Genomic DNA, 18,142 nt, shown 5'->3' with positions numbered 1-18,142 from the left:
TAACTATAACAATAAAAGATAATTAATAGTGATAATTACAAAAGTAGGATCAAAATTTGGTGTCTAGCCTTTGTCGTAATTAGTAGTGTTTTTGGCTCTTTAGAGCCACTTTTATTACCAATTGGTGTTTTCTAGTGTTTTCGTAGTTTGGTAGAGTTTTATAGGGAATTTCACATTTGGAGCATTTTCCCGGGATTTTATGAAGCGACTACGAGCATTGGAGGAGCACGACCACTACACCGAGACATCTGGACCAAGTATTCAAGCCCCAAGGAGGAAATTAGCGCTTGGGCCGAAGTTAATGGCCCAAACGAGATATCCAAGATGCCCAAGTGGCCTTGTCCGACTAAGGTGGCCTCGCCCGAAGGCGCACCCGGCCGGGCGGGGCAGAAGAACGCATGATGCCCGATATCGCGCCCAACCGGGCGCGAGAGAAGACTTGATGAAGAAAAGGCGCGCCCGACCGGGCGGTGTGGCGCCCGATCGGGCGCGTGTTTTTGGAAGATAATTAAGCTCGATTTTAGTTCGTTAAAGTTGAGGATTTTCGAATTTAATATAAATATGTTTTTGTTAAGTAAATTTAGTACCTTTTTATCTTAGCTTTCTCTCTCTACTTATTTTTCAGATTAGTTTCCTCTCATTGTTTCTCTCTTTACAACTCTACAACCTTGTTCTTAAGTCAATCGATTATTTCCGTTTATTTTGGTAACGATTTCTTCTCTATTATTTTCAATAATTTTATTCCCTTATTTCATCATGTATTGTTTAATTACTTTGATTAGTTTAGATTTAATTATGCATGAGTGTAGGAAATATTTCAAGCATTACCCCAAACTTGAACCCCACTGGTGATTATACACTTAAGCATGGTGGCGTCCAAAGGGAAGGAAGCTAGAGCAAAAGAGTCGCCAACAAGTTTTAGGAACTTGTAAATCGTTCACAGGGTGAAGGTTACACCCCTTAACGATCCATGAGATCGTCAACTCCAATAGGTCTAGAACCAAGACTGGAAGTTCGGGGATGAAGGTACAAATCCAATTAAACCTACCCTAATAATAGACCTCTACTTTATTCTTCTCGTATTCATGTGCGCTTTCTGACTAACATACAATCATTAGGTTTACCCTAAACCTGTTTATCTATGTTGGTAGAATATTAATGCACAAATAAATCTATTATTGGAAACCACTTGAATTATAATCAAATTAACCCTAAACAAGATTATTAATTATCTTATTAAGAGTGATTACATGTACAAATTCCCTTTAAACATGCATAAAAGGTGTGATCAAGCAATAACAATAAAAATAAGCATCAAGCAACATAATAATCAGAATAACAATCATAATCGTAATAATAATCATTATAACAATCATAATAATCATAAAAACAATCATGTTAACAATAAATCATAATAATAGCAACATCCCAGGCATGATACTAACAAGATTAATAGCAAACCCTAGCATGTCACTAAACAATAAATATCGAATATTTAGCCCTAACATGATACTGTTAGGAAAGACAATAAAAGGCATCATAGAAATCATAATTGATATAAGAAACTTATTGTTGTCACCCTAAACATCATACTAAGAAAAACATCTTAACATGATACTAGGAAAAACATTCTAACATGATACTAGGAATCAAAATAACAACCTAAACATGATTTCTATATCAAAATATCAACAAAACAATTAAAGCACTTACTTGGATGCCTCGTACCTCTTTTTAATAATAAAATATACGCGTTAGTAACTTCAAGGAAAAAATTAAAATTAAAAAATTAAATTAAATAATTGAAATAGAGAATCTAAAGAAAGTTTAGACTAGATTTGAGACCAAACCCTCAGAAATTAAACCTTTCACGTCTAGGGCGAAGGCAACTTCGAACTATGCTAGGTGTGTCTAGATCTTTGTGAATGCGAAATTTTGTATTTGAGAAAAGGCTAGTTTAGAAAAGAGAGAGAGAGAGAGAGAGAGAGAGAGAGAGAGAGTTGGTGATTGAAAACAGAGATTTTAGGAGGCTATTTATAACGAAAATCAGCCGGATTATGATAAAAAAGAATCAGAGTTTCGAAAAGAATAAAACACGACGCTGTCGCCACACATGCCCCTGTCGCCAAACGACAGAGCCTGTTGCCAAGCGACAGATGTGTCGCCGCGACGCCAGGCCTGTCGCCAGGCGACAGTCTGTAGTACATCGCTGCAGATAGTTTTTCCACGCGTTTTCATATTTTGATAAAATTTAAGCGTACGAAGGGTAAAACTGTAATTTCCTTAAAAACTCTTCTTTTATACTAAATAAAACTCTTAAAACTCAATTATCAATGCTAATCACATTAGGATTCAAAAGAACCTTCTAGAAGATTCTAGAACACCATAATCAATCCTAATTGCATTAGGAATGATAAATCATAATAGGCCCCCCTCTAGATCAATGGGCCGCATATAAAAATCAAACCGGACCTACACTAGTAGAAAAGTACAAATAGGCAACCCCCTAATGGCACCGGTTCAGGCCAAACCGGTGCCAAAAACCGGCCTAAAAATGAGCAGGTTTTTAAACAAAGAGAAATGGCACCGGTTCGGATCAAACCGGTGCCAAATATAAAAGGGCACCGGTTTGAACCGGTGCCTAACCGAACCGGTTTTTAATTATTAAAAAAAAACCCGCCCATTTAAATACCCCCAAACCCTAAATGAGCCTATTCTCTCTCCTCTCCTCTCCTCCGCCTCTTTCTCTCCTCCGCCTCTTTCTCTCTCCTCTCCTCCTCTTTCTGAAACTCCTATTCACCATCGATCTATTTCTGAAACTCCTATTCACCATCGATCTATTTCTGAAACTCCTCCTCCTTTTTCTATCACTCGAAGACGAAAAAGAAATCGAAGACAACAACAAATCGAAGACCAAAAACCGCGCATTTTAATCGATATCTTGGTTTTTTTTTTACCATTTCAATCTATTTCTGGGTTTTGTTTTTCGATTTCAATTTTGATTGTGTTGTTTTCGATTTTGATGTTTTTCGATTTCAATTTCAATTTCGATTTTGATTTTGTTTTTCAAGTTGCATGCGGTTTTGGGGTTTTATTTTCGTGATTTTTAGGTTGGTTTTTTTTTTTTTCTATTTCGTGATTTTGTTTTTCGATTTCAATTTTGATTGTGTTGTTTTCGATTTTGATTTTGTTTTTCGATTTCAATTTCAATTTCGATTTTGATTTTGTTTTTCAAGTTGCATGCGGTTTTGGGGTTTTATTTTCGTGATTTTTAGGTTTTTTCGATTTTCATTTTTTTTTCAATCTCTGGGTTTATTTGATTTTTGTTTCAAGTTTGTTTTAATCAAATTTTTAATCAATTTCGATTTTGATTTTTTTTTTTTTTCAGATTTTGATTTTTTTTTCGATTACAATTTTTTTTGTTTTTTGGGTTTTTGTTCGATTTTTTTTTTCGATTTCTATTTTTTTTCGATTTCTAAACTACCTTCATGTTGTCTGCGATCTTCAGCTGATCGGGACTTATGATTGGGCCAGCTTGGCCTATGCTGACTTTCTGCGAAGATTGCGAGACTCCTGTCGACACCGGTCTTACACAGGAGACATCGCTCTGTCAAGCTTCTGGAGAGTCGTAGAGGTATACTTCATCTCTTACAAAGTTAGCTCCAAGTTCTTATTAGCACTTGTTGATATCTTTTATCTTTGTAGAATAGGTTCTACAAGTACTTTCCTTCGCTTGCGCCGGGGAGGCCATCTCCACGCGAGTTCCCCGTTGGCGCCTGTTGGGGAGATCGCTATAGTAACCAGACGACTACTGCTCGCGTTCGAGAGCTGATCCTCTCGGTATGTTCTTTTGCATAGTTGACATCTTTGTATAGCTTTTGGTAGAGCTTTATCTTATAGGCATTCTTTGTAGGAGCCTGACGTGCTATACCGACCATGGGGCGGTTTGGTTATTCCTGCGCTGGCTGCGTAGTACACTGCTGAGCGTCGCTACTTCCAGGGGACGTATGAGGCGTCGGTGTACCTAGGAGAGAGAGTTGCTATTCAACACTCCTCAGTGATTTTTGTCGTCCCTGCTCCTCCGCCACGTCATATGTTCCATGACGCGAGGCTGCTCAACTTATCGGAGAGGTTGCCTGCTGGTACCCCTTGGCGATCTCATACTAGCTCAGGGCGGTGCTACGAGGAGGACCTGCTGCCGTTGTTAGCTCCGGCCCCTGTTCTGTCAGAGGAGGCGGCGGTACGATTTTTATCTTTTATTTTTTTGCTAAGTAGCCCCCTAAGTAATATTTTATTCACTTTGGTTTGTTTTTGCCAAACCGAGCCTACCGAGTTCGTTCCCCCTCGTATGTCCATCCACTATCAGGGGACATATGGGCCTTTGAGGAGATGATCCATCCGGCTCCCGAGGATCAGCGTTTTGTTGAGCGATCTATCCCTCGCCACCAGACTCGGGTGAGTTATTTACTAGCTATTTGTTTATATTTTTCTAGTATTGTTACTGATTTTATTTCTTAGACAGTTGTTGTGCGAGATGGTTACGGCGATGGTGTGGTGTATAGACGCCTTTCAGAGCTAGCTCGTGCGGATAAGGAACGTGGCTTCCTGTCGTCGTGACGACACTGTTCGGGAGGTAGCTTTTTTCTCTTTATTCCCGCATTATTTATATATCTATTCTCTTTGCCTCTGACTTGATTTCTTCTTGCAGGGACAACCTATTCCTTCCCGTACTCGGACGAGACCTGAGGTTCAGAGAGAGCCGGCTAGGTCTAGTTTGAGGCATCGCCGCACTACGTCTGGTGGTCGGGGTGGCCGATCTGATGTTGCCCGGACCGAGGCGGTGGAGGGCTCGGGCTCTTCATCTGAGAGTGCACCGACTGGGTCGATAGGCTAGGGAGAGACGACTTCAGCTCCGAGAGGTAGTGGGACGTACGAGGTCAGCTCGTTGCCGCAGCAGCCTCCGTAACCTCAGCCTCTGCTGATTCATCACCAGGGCAACCTTGGGTGGACGGGTCCTGAGTTGAGTTTCCCTCATCCTAGAGAGACTGGAGCTGGTGGGGAGCATACTCCTCGATCTGCACAGTTCTTTGACATGATGAACATTCCTCATCATCTGCGTCCTCCAGCGCCGTAGTAGTATCTGTGTTGTTATTTATTTTGACTTTTACAGGACTTTGCCTGACTGACACATTTGTTAGACATATTTTGTATATACACATTATACCTAATATGACTGTATTATTTTTGCATTTGCATTTATTTTTCATTTTTTATGTGCATATGTGTGTGTGTGCAAAAAAAAAACTGTGATAAAATTGTGATTAATTTTGCGCCAAAAATTTTTGCTGTAAGTTTTATTACTAATGGAGGGTATCCGACTTTCTCCCACGAAAAGAAAAAAATGAAAAATAAATTGGAGTTAAAACAAACCTAAATTTAATTAAGTCTGAATAAATCCAAAAAGAAGATAGAAGGAAAATATATTAATATATGTGGGATTTTTGAACAAGGGGCGAAATTGTAAAGTCATTGTACAAATTCGAATCATAGCCAGAAAAACGCGGTTTGCATAGCAGATTGAGGAAGCGTTGCAGCGCCGCATGTCGCTACGCGTTTTAAGCTGTCGTCGAACGCTGTTGCTATCGCCAGGCGACAGGATTGTCGTTTGGCGCTGCAGTACGCTGATTCCGAGTCCTATCCGGAGTCAAACTGCATTAATTTTGTAAATAAATAGCCCCCTAATCTGCCGTTTTTCTGTACAATTCGAACAGATTAATTATAATCTTAGTTTCTCAACAAATAATCATGTCTTTAGTTACTAAGAGTTTTAGCAATTTCACTCGTGAATGGTGTCGGTCTTTAACTGCTAAAGAGAGAAAAGAACTCGACTTTTTTCACATGGGGGGTATTTATGGTGTTAAGGGGGTACATCTTGATATAGATTTTATTCATATCGCCTTAGAATACTGGGATACTGATACACATAGTTTTAGACTAGGGTGTGATGATATTAACCCTTTACCGGAAGAATTTGGTGCCATCCTAGGCTTCCCTTCATTAGATCTTGCGGTAATCCCTAGAATAAATGAATATTATTATAAGGATTTTTAGCGCTTCTTTAATTTAAGAGACAGAGATCTAACAAATATTGTAGATGGTAGCGTAGTTGATTTAAAAGAATTTGCACGCCACTACTTTGATAGACCTTATTCTGAATCTTTTCATGTTTATAGAAGAAGGGCTTTTCTCTTTTGCATGCTTAATCAATATCTCCTCACTAGTGGTAGAGCTAATGAGGGTTAAACAATTATATTAACTGTTTTGGAGCAAATTGAATCTGGAAGAAATCCAATGCCATTAATTATTGGAGAGACTATGCTTAGTCTTGATGAGTTGAAGAAAAATCCAAAAGCACCTTTTCGAGGCTCTCCAATTTTATTACAGATTGAAAAATAATATTTTTAATCACATAAATCAAAAACATATTTTTGTATAGTAATTTTAATTTATTTACATTGAATTTTTTTGCAGATATGGCTAATGGAGAGACTAGAATTAATTAGTCCTCCTGACAATATCGAAAAATATACTCCAAATTGCTTTGTGAGGCAAAAGAAACGCTTTTCTAAGATGGGGCGCCATGAGTGGAATAAAGTCTTTGCCTCTTTCTAACTTTGCTATCAAGTGGGTCATCTCTTGGTGGAAAATAGAGAAGATGGTTGGTGTCAACAAGCAACCCTTCTGCCGTCTTCCAAGCTTAACTAAGATGACTTTTTATTATCCCTGCAGGGTAAAAAGGCAGTACAGTCTACTTCTAACAATTCCTTCTAGGGATCTTCGTCACCCCTATGAATTCCCTGTTTCTCAAGAAGTAGAGAAATTTGACACATATTGGAGTGGTAGGCCTTTATGGGAAGTGATTACCCAAAAGGTTCCTCCTTCCTTGCCTAATGATGTGAAGAGATGGATTCTTAATAAGCCTACAAAGGACATGAAGAAAAATCAGAGTAAAACCAATGTGAAAAATCGTCTAGGTGACAAAGTGATTCCTGTTAAGGAACACTTGGGTGAAAAGGTTGAATTCAAAACACCGGTGATGCCTAAGAAGAAAGATTCTACAAAAAATAAAGGGAAAAGAAAAGCGGATATTTCAGAAAAGAAGGTTTGGGTAGAAAAGAGACATGGAGTCCTAGGTAAGGGAGAAACAATTTACTCTTAAATTAAATGTAGGTCCTCTAAAGGATGCTTACTAGCTAAAGTCATGGATGATGAAGAGGATGCAGATAAAAATTAGAAAAGGGCAAAAAAAGAGAAAAAAGATTGAAGCATTGCTTAACTTCCAATTTATTAGACTAGTTAATTTGTTTTATTAAGCTTTCATTTAAATTCCATCAATAATGTAATTTTTGCTTTATTTTATCAATGAAATTTAAGCTTTTTTTTATTAAATCAACTTCTTTAAATTTATTAAAGCAATGAAAACAGATTAAATTATTTTATTTTCCAAAAAAAAAAAATTCGAGTACGGAAGTCGAAAATTTTCCGAAAAACACTGAAATTTGCCCAGATACTCCCAAAATAACGGCGCCGCCATTTTGAAGCTGTCGCCAGGTATTGTTGTCTGTCGCCGAGCGATAGGCGCTGTCGCTTTGCGCTGCAGTCTGTCGGCCGGCGACATAACTCTATCTGTGGCGCTGCTATTTTGTCGAATTTCTATTGCTTCTGGGATGCGAGGTTTGTAAAAAAATAAAGCGGCCGCACTCTGTAAAGGGTTGCCTACGTATCCTTTCCCAAGGAATCAGGCCAAATATAGCTCTCTTGAGTGTGCTACTTGTAGGCGTCGTTCGAAGTGCGCCTACGTTAAAAGCATGTTGTGAATATGCTTGGCACTCATAGGAAGTGGGAATTGACATTACGATTAGGGACAACGATTAGGGACAAATAAAGTAGGGAGCCGCCAACAAGTTTTTAAGGAACTTGTAAACCGTTCACGGATCATAAAAAGGCAACCACGATAAAGGGACAACGAAGGCAACGATTGACCCGTGAAGGTTACACCCCATTCATAATCCATGAGATTACTAACTCCATATGGTTCGGAACCACGAAAGGAGGATCGGGGATGATGGTACGAAGTGAGTCATGGAGTCACATTCACCCGTATTGGCCTCTACTCGATTCTTATAGTGAAAAGTGATTCCTGCGATCTCAAAGGCATACAAACAATAATTCAATTCGCTCCAAACTATTATTTAACTAAATTGGTTCAAAATTAATGCAACATATAATTCTAAAATATTGTGATCACTTGATTAAACAACAAGATTAAAAGGAACCTAAACCGGTTGTCCAAATTATCTTATTAGGTGTGATTTTCAATTACATATTCCCATTAACATGTAATATTGTGATCAAAATAAATAATAGAATCAATATAAACATAAAAAGAACCAATTTAATCATAATTCTAACAACAGAAAAAATCGTTAGAAAAATAATAATAAAAAGAGCATAACTCTTACTTTGAATCTGTTTGCTTGCAACTAAAAAATAATAAAACAAGTTAGTAACTTCAAGGAAATAATAAAACAACAATTAAATTAAATTAAATAAAAACAAGGTTAATTTTGAGGCCAAACCCTCAAACGATTCTACCTTTCACGCCTTGGTTTAAGGATAGAACCTCGAGTAAAATATGGACTCCTTTGAGTGCTTGAAGAGGGAATTTTGAAGTGAAAAGGGTAGGCTAGTGTTTAGGTTAAGAGCATAGAAGAGAGAAAAAATAAGAATAATAGAATTCTGGTTGCCTCGTTCATCAGAAATGAGGGGGTATTTATAGGGAAATGTGCCGAGGGAGCACACGGAACCCTAAAATGATAAAAAACCCTAAAAAATATCCCGTGACACGGTCAGACTGTACCGTGACACGGTTAAATTGTACCGTCAGACGGTACAAGTTCCCGTGACACGGTCAGTCTTTGGAGTGTCGCGGGAAATTTTCAGAAAACGGAACGGAAAACGCGTTAAGGGTTTGCGCGGAAAGGACGCGGAGCTTCCCGTGTCACGGCAGACCTCCCGTGTCACGGGAAGTCCCACCGTCAGACGGGAAGAGTTCCCGTGACACGGTCAAGCCTGACCGTGACACGGTCAACTCCAGTCCACTTTTCCGTCTAAATTCATTTTTAACCCTAATTTCTTTCGGCTTTTTGAGTGCCGATCGATAATTACGGGCTTTTTTTCTGACTTTTAATATTCGGGCTAAAATAATAAATAAATAAAATAAAATATTTGGGCCAAAAATAATAATAAAATAAAAAGGTTTGGGCTTAAATTAAAACTATGCTTTTACCAAACACCAAGACTGATCCATGGACCTTTCAAAAATATGAATTTAATAAAATACGATTTTTTAAGCACTCTCGGGATTAAATACTAAACCCGACCAATAGTGGCGGTGAAAGGTTATTTATCATCGGGCTTGGTTTTGGGGAGACATTTTTAGGTGTCTACAGAAGCCCCCACTTTGACTGAGTTTGTAGAAACGTCAGTTTCGAAAACGATAGTCAAAGTAGTCGATAGGGACGGAGAATGATTTAAGACGTTCTGCGATCCTAAATCAATCTGTATACGCCGATACCTGCAGAAAAATGTTAGTTCTACAGATAAAAGAGTAAAGGGATAGAATACATATCTGGCACCAGTGTGTCGGTGACAAACGAGTTTGGTATTTTCCTATACTTGAAGGAATCTACCGAGTGACATTGGTTGAAATGCTTTCCATGCTTGAGGAAAGCCGACTGAAGAGTTTGGTACCTTTCTAAGCCTGAAGAAAGCTACCGGATAATACTTTCCATGCTTGAGGAAAGTCGACAAACGAATTTGGTGTCATTCTATGCTTGAAGAATTCCACCGATAATGCCTTCCATACTTGAGGAAAGCCAACAAAGGAATTTTGTGGTTTTCTATACTTGAAGAAAAATCCACGGATGATGCTTTCCATGCCTGAGGAAAGCCGACTTGGCGGTTTTCTATACTTGAAGAAAAATCCACCGATAACGCTTTCCAAGCCTGAGGAAAGCCGACTTGGCGGTTTTCTATACTTGAAGAAAAATCCACCGATAACGCTTTCCAAGCCAGAGGAAAGCCGACTTGGCGGTTTTCTATACTTGAAGAAAAATCCACCGATAACGCTTTCCAAGCCTGAGGAAAGCCGACGAAAAAAAAAAAAAAAAAAAAAATTGATAAGTATATGGTGGTTCGATTATCCCCGAACGTGGGTCGCAGATGATTCACAATTTTAAGCCAATTATCCGACCATATTAAATGTTTAAAATGCCGAAAAATAGGCTTTGGCGCTTGCCAGAGATAAAATATCAGTTGGGATTTTCTGCGTAACCGTAGCGAAAAATCATCGCCCAATAAACTCGGAAAGTGAACCAAACTGGTCAAAAAGCTAAGAATATTCCCTGACCAGGCTCAGTTTTGTCGCGCCACGTCAGCAGGTTCCCGTGACACGGTCAGGGATTCCCGTCTGACGGGACTAGTATCCCGTGTCACGGGACGCGTTCTTTTTTTTTTTTTTTTTTTTTTTTTACTTTTTTGCTGTTTGAATCAGTCAGCAACGGTTACTTTTGCTCCTTTTTGTCCTTTTCTGCCTTTAAATCCACATGCTTGCTTTCACCATTTCACATTTCACATTTCACATTTCTTCTTCATACTTGTTTTCACACTTTCACCATTTTTGCTCCTTTCTTACTAAAAACTGCCGCGCCACGTCTGAGGTTAACCGCCGGCCGGTCAAAGCTCGCCGTGACACGGTAAATGGCAACCGTGACACGGTTGTTCTGATTTTCGTTTTATTTTTTTTTTATTTTCTTTTGCCGCGTTTTGCTGCTGCTGTTGTTTGCTGCTGTTGTTGCTGTGTCCGCCGGAACTGCCGCCTAAATCATCGGAGCTCCGTCGGCTTTGAAGCTCGCCGTGACACGGGACTGCTTCGCCGTGTCACGGTTGTTGTTGACCGTGTCGCGGCAGTCGTGCTGGTGGCCGGAAATTTGTTCTTGAATTTTGGAGTTCGATCTCACCAATTTGCTGTAATTCCTCGATCTTCTTCTTATTTTCGACTTTTTACACACATCCATGTAAGTTCCCTTTGATTTTTGCTTTGAATTTGCTTCACATTAACAATTTCATGACAAACCCTAAAAAAAATCAATTTGGGGGTTTTTTATTTTGAAGCTTTATGTTGAAATTCTTGCCATGATTTTATTTGTATATGTGTACATATGTGTTTGTGAGAAATTCGAGATAAAAATTGCATGATTAGATGGAGAATTGAGCCAATCACCCATTTTTGGGTGCTACTTTGTGAGATAATGTTCATGCTTTGAAATGGTGAAAAAATAGTGATGAATCTTGCGAAATGATGTGTTGATGTATATGTACTATATTGTCATGGAGAGCATAGTATCATGCGGCTAGGAGCACTGTAGTATTAGTTTGTCATGGAGAAACTAAATACTATAATTTTTGCCAATTTTTAGCCTTGAGGTAAAAATTTAGCGTATAATTCAATAAACAATTAAATAACTCAGGAAATGATGCCGAGTATTTAGATTATTATTTTGCAATTTAAAATGTTTAGGAAATGATGCTAAACATTTAGATTTTGATAAAATTTAGCATATAATTCAATAAACAACTAAATAGCTTAGGAAACGATGCTAAGTGTTTAGATTTTATTATAAATATGCAATTTGAATTAAATGTTTAGGAAATGATGCTAAACATTTAGATTTTGACAATAGCATGCCTAGACGACGAGATTGCGACATTTCTACCCGCGGTCGGCGTCGGGCTTTTCGGGAGGACACTCCCACTGTCCCTAAGGGCGTGGACGACGACGTCTTGGAGTCCGAGCCTCGGACTTCTACGAGTAGGGGTAGGTGGGTTCCACCTCCCTGGACTCCAGACCAGTTGGTTTCCTGCCGTGAAAACCACGTTTCTCATCGTGCACTCTCCGGCATAGTCGATGGCACACTTCGCCAACATGGTTCCGGGGCCGGTGATTTGATCCCTCGACTTCACCAGGTCATTACGGAGGATCCTGCTACGAGCGCCCTATGGGAGTCGTCTGGCTTGGTCGATTTCTATGCGGCGATTGTAGGGTTTCGCAGCCCCCGGGGTTGCGGCGCGACGGTTGTTCGTGCGTTGTTGGAGTATTTTTGGGATACTACCAACACGTTTCACTTCGCCTGGGGGGAGATGACGGTGACCCCTTTAGACTTCAGCATGATCAGCGGGCTGCGCTTTACCGACCGGGCAGTAGGCCAGATGTCTGATCTATCCTGGACATCGGCTGAGGTAGCTGATTTGTTAGGTCCGATCGTTCAGCACATCAGGACTCGTCCGGTGTCACGAGGTGGTCCTAGGAGTGGACGATCGGAGTCGGCTTCAGTTCTTGCTCGCGGCTTCGATATGGAGGACACGACGGCCGAGCAGCGGGTGCGGATCTTCGTCTTGATCCTGATCTCTATGACCCTCTCTCCTGACAGGAGTTCACGCGTGCTCCTCTGTTACCTCCCTTCTTTGGCCAGGATTCCCGAGATAGGATCCTTCAGCTGGGCCAGTCTTGGATACGCGGATCTTCTTCTATCTCTACGTCATGGCTGCCGTCAGCTGAATGACGAGTCCCCTGTCACTGTTTACGGCCTGTGGAGAGTCGTAGAGGTGATGATCTTTTCCCTTTCTTGTTCCATTTCGGCTTTTCGATTCGTATGCTGAATGTTATTTTTGTTGTAGTTATGGTTCTATGAGTACTTCCCAGGCTTGGCTCCTCGCCGGCGTCGGGGAGTGGTCCATGACTTCCCCGTCGGGGCCAGCTGGCGTGACCGAGGAGAGTCACGGGTGGAGTCTGTTCCGGCGCTTCGTGGGGTACTACGCCGAGGCACCTCTTCCGTTGGCGTAAGGATTAGCTTTGTTGCGTTTTTTTCCTTCTGATGTTGTTTCTGTCGTTTCACGCCTAACATTTTATGGTTTTCAGGTTCCCATTGATGTTCAGTATCGTCCTTGGGCCGGGATGATTGATCTGCCCGAGGCCCTACGTCTTTCAGTGTACCGTACCATTTTGGTTGGTACTGGGCGCTTCGTCTGGTATTTGGGGGAGCGAGTCGTCCGTCAGCATAGCGGCGATCGCTTTGTGGTGCCTTCTTCCCCGCCAGAGTCGATGCTGGACTCCCGCTTGATCAGAGGGTTGATCAACAGGGGAGAGCGCTACACTTTTCCGTGGCAGGAGCTTGTTCACATGGAGAGTGACTACGCGCGGGATTTGCTTCCCTCTCTGGCTCCTCCACCCCGTCTTCCCGAGGTATGATTTCGAGAATCTTTTTTACTAGTCTCTGTTTTAAGTAGTCGAATAACTTGATTATTCGATCATATTTTCAGACGACCATTCATCCTGTGGGGAGGATTCCGATTCCTCCTCAGTCTGTCCGCTACCCTGGGCCGATAGGTATCACGGAGGACCATATTGCTGACGCGCCGGAGGGTTATAGACAGGCGTAGGAGTCAGTGCCTGAGGCTTTTGAGCCGGTGAGTTTTCTTCGACGTATTATCCACTCTTTTAATGATGCTTATTACTGATTTTTCTTTGTTTTGTCCTCAGCCTAACCGCCCGGAGGTGATGGGAATTATGAAGCTGGTGGACGCGCTGAAGTATTGCATCATCAAGCTTCGGCGTGGTGCGAGTTGTCGGAGCTCTAGCGACGTCCTTGAGGTATCATTTATTACTTTTTCATTTCCACCATTTGTTTTGTTTTGCATCATTGACGCCTTTTGATTTTGTGTTTTTTCAGGAGCGACGGAGGTCCCGTTCGCGCTCGAGGCCCAGAGGCTCGGACGAGGAGGAGCTTGGTCATAGTAGACGATCTCCTGAGGCTCACCGACGTTCTCAACGAGAGCCGCGGACTACTCAGCCGTTCCAGGAGGCTCAGCAGGGGCAGTCTTCTCAGCGTCCGTCATTTTCACAGCCTCCAGTTCCTGAGTTTGGGTCTCCTTTGGATCCTGGTTCATTTTCGGCCCCATTATCCGGGGTTCCTCCACCACTGTCGGGCCTATTCTCAGTTCCGCTATATGGGACGATGCCTTCGCCGACGATTCCAGTATCTTTGGGCCAATCTACTCCGTTTTCCGGCTGGACGGGTCCTGCTTTGAGCTTGACTACTACTGGGCCTGCGGGGACTAGTAGGGACGCTACTCCCCGTACTCGGATGGTCGAGGGACTCTTTGGTTCGCCGTTTCCATACACACAGGGAGGTCTACATGCACAGGGACAAGATGAGACTGATTCTGATTCTAGAGATTTTTGACCGAGGGTTTATGTGCATACTGTGATGACACTTGATACATTTATGTATTACGACTCTTTGTACATTATGTACAGTTTATATATCTACTATTGTGTGTGTTAGTGTGTGTTTGAGACTCTTTGTGTGTGATTGTGTACTTAGTGATGACACGATGAAAGAAGACATAAGTGGAGTAATGGAGGGTACCGACCTTCCCCAAAAGAAAAGAAATAAAATTACTTCCCCAAAAGAAAAGAAAAGAAAAGAAATAAAGATAAAATGATGAATAAATGACTAAAAAAAATCTTCCCCAAAAAGAAAAATAAAAAATAAAAGCCATCGTAAAATAAAGATAAAAATAAAAAATAAAAAGCATCGTAAAATAAAGATAAAAATAAAATTAAAAAAAAAAAGGTGAGAATTTTATTAGGAATAGAACTCTCAGAAAAGACTGAAAAAAACAAACGTTAAAGATAAGAAAATACAAAAAATCCGGATAGATACGGAAAAGATGAAACAAAAGCAGGCGCGTAAGGTGCCGTGACACGGCACTGTTTACCGTGTCACGGCAAAACCTGCCGTGTCACGGCAAAGGTTCCCGTGACACGGTGGAATTTCCCGTGTCACGGGAAGCTTATTATTCAGCAGATTGTTTCACGCGTGCATAAAGATAAATTCTGGGCAGTTTCAAGCGCTTTTACTATAAAATAAGACCAGGTTATTCATGATATGCATAATTACGAAACACAAAATAATTTAGAATTTCATATTTCAATAATCATGAACTTGAACAAGTAATTCCACGCTATAACGATAGTCCTCGTGAAGTATCGTTGCATGAAAGTAACGTTCACAAGTACGAGACTTATTGGATTGGAAGACCTTTGTGGACCGTTTCTGCAAGCGACCAAGCTCCTCCTCCCTTATCTAGTGCATACAAGGCATGGTTGAACCCTAGAAGCAAGAGGGAACGATTCGGATCACGCAAGTCTGATGTGAAGAGTCGTCTTGGAGATAAAAAAGCTCCTCTTAAAGATCGCCTAGGTCCGAGAACACAAGGAATTGAGTTTAAGAATCCTAAGATGCCAAGGAAGAAGACCTATGTGAAAGGAAAGGGTAAAGAAAAGATGGTGTATAGGGAAAAACAACCAAAAAAGTTCAAGAAAGATGAAAGGGGCGAAAGCTCGACTAGGGGTGTGACGGTTCGGGCTACAAAAGACACACTAATGGTGAGGGCCGACCTAATTGAGCAAGAGAAGGATGTTCCTAAAGAGAAGAGAGATTAGATCAATAGTGCTTTGCATTTTATTATTTAATTTTTATTTAAAATAAGGCGTATGATGCCAATATTGTAGTCGCATTTATTTTAATAATAATAGCGCATTTATTTCTTAAATAAAAATTACAATGACTTTTATATATTATCCGAGTCAAGGAGTCGGACGCAATGGAAGAACAAAGCTAGTACCGGAAATTCGCAACGAATGCGGGAAAAAAAAAAACTGCCGTGTCACGGTCAAAAGGTCCCGTGACACGGTTGAAGTCCCCGCGTCACGGCAAAACCCTTTTTTTTTTTTTTTTTCAGATTTTTTTTTTTCAGATTTTGCCGTGACACGGGATTTTTTCCCGTCAGACGGGAATTGTTCCCGTGTCGCGGCATATGTACCCTTTTTTTTTTTTTTTTTTTTTTTTTTTTTTTCAGATTTTGCCGTGACACGATGTTGAACCGGGCACATATTAAATCAATGGAGGGAGTATTTTTTATTTTAGTGTGGCCGGGCCCCCTTGAGGGGTTGCCTACGTATCCTAAAAAGGAATCAGGCCAGACGTAGCTCTATTGGGTCATGAACCCATGCGACTAGGCGTAGAACTTTTTGAGTTGATCCAAGTTGGTTAAATTATGGAAGCCGTTACCGTCCATGTCTACCAATTGTGCCGCTCCGCCGGACAGAATGGCTTTAACAATGTACGGTCCTGACCAGTTTGGTCTGAATTTTCCTCTTGGATCTAACACATTTTTGCGGAGGGCCTTAAGCACTAGGTCACCCTCCTTGATGTTCCTGGTCTTGACTTTTTTATTAAAATGTCGTGCCATACGCTGTTGGTAGATTTGGACATGATGCAAAGCTGCCAGGCGTTTTTCATCAAGCAAGACCAGTTCGTCGTATCTTGCTCTAATCCAGTCGACTTCATCTAGTTGGCTTTCCAATGCAATTCGGAGAGAAGGTATCTCGAGCTCGATTGGTTGTACCGCTTCGACGCCATAGACCAAGGAAAAGGGGGTAGCCCCTGTCGATGTACGGACGGAGGTTCGATAACCCCAAAGGGCGAAATGTAGCTTACTTGGCCAATCTTTATAATTTTCCGTCATCTTTTCGATGATGGTTTTCACGTTTTTGTTGGCCGATTCGACTGCTCCGTTTGTTTGTGGTCTGTAAGGTGATGATCGATGATGTTTGATGTGATATTTCTGCAACAATTCCGCGCATTCGGCTTGGAAATGTGTTCCATTGTCACTGATGATCTCATGTGGTACTCCATAGCGGCATATAATATTTTTCTCAATGAATTGAGCTACATGTTTTGTCGTCAGCTTGGCATATGAGGCTGCCTCAACCCATTTGGTGAAGTAATCGATTGCTACGAGAATGAACTCATGCCCCTCTTGTCCTGGTGGTGTGATTTTTCCAATGATGTCGATGCCCCAAGTGGAGAAAGGCCATGGAGAAGTATACGTGTAGAGAAGTGAAGGTGGAACATGCTGTAAGTTTGCATAGATTTGGCACTTCATACATTTCTTGACGTACTCGTGACAATCTCGCTCCATAGTAGTCCAATAGTAACCTTGTCGTTGAATCTTTTGGACTAACATCTTTGCATTCATGTGAGTTCCACATATACCAGCATGAAGGTTTTCCATGGTTTTATGTGCTTCTTTTTTAGTTACACATAAGAGATTCCTTCCTGTTGCGGTTCTCTTATGGAGTTCTCCCCTGATGAGCACATACTGTGAGGCCAGGAGTCTCAAAGCACGGCGTGCCCTTTTATCAGTATTAGGAGGATACTCTGCTCTTGTCACATAATTGAGGATGTCTATATACCATGGTTCTTCATCTTCTTCTTGTTCATCATCAAGTGCATGAACATAAGCTGGTTCATATCTTCTCTCTATGGTAAGTGGCATTCTGATCGTGTCAGCTGGAATTCTCACCATTGATGCTAACTTAGCTAGTGCGTCGGCGAACTGGTTTTCTTCTCTTGGAAAATACGTATATTCCACTTCATCTAGTTGCTCCGTGAGAGTTTCCAGATGAGCTTGATACGTAGCGAGACTTTCACTTCTCACTTTCCATCTCTTAGAGATTTGGTTAATGATTAGTGAGGAGTCACCATAGATTCTGAGTTTCTTGATACCCAAGGCGACAGCTGTTTCTAATCCCAAAATGCATGCTTCATATTCTGCGGCATTATTGGTGACATCAAAGTCGAGCTTCATGGAAATTGGGATGTGTTCTTCATTGGGCGATACAAGCAAGACTCCCACACCACATCCCTTTTGGTTTGAGGCTCCATCGAAATAGAGTGTCCAACTATCGTCTTCGGTCATGAGTAAATCTTCGTCAGGGAAATCGTACTCATCTTCTTCTTTTTCAGCTTCTTCTAGCGGAAAGTCTGCTAAGAAGTCAGAAACTGCAGAACCTTTGATGGCCTTTTGTGGTACGAATCTCAAGTCAAATTGAGCTAGATTGACTATCCACCTTGATAATCTGCCGTTGAGTGTTGCTTTCTCGAACAGGTAT

This window comes from Chenopodium album, chromosome 6 (genome assembly GCF_948465745.1).
Source record: "Chenopodium album chromosome 6, dcCheAlbu1.1, whole genome shotgun sequence".
In the NCBI taxonomy this organism is placed as follows: Eukaryota; Viridiplantae; Streptophyta; class Magnoliopsida; order Caryophyllales; family Amaranthaceae; genus Chenopodium; species Chenopodium album.
Note: the sequence above shows the minus strand (reverse complement) of the source record.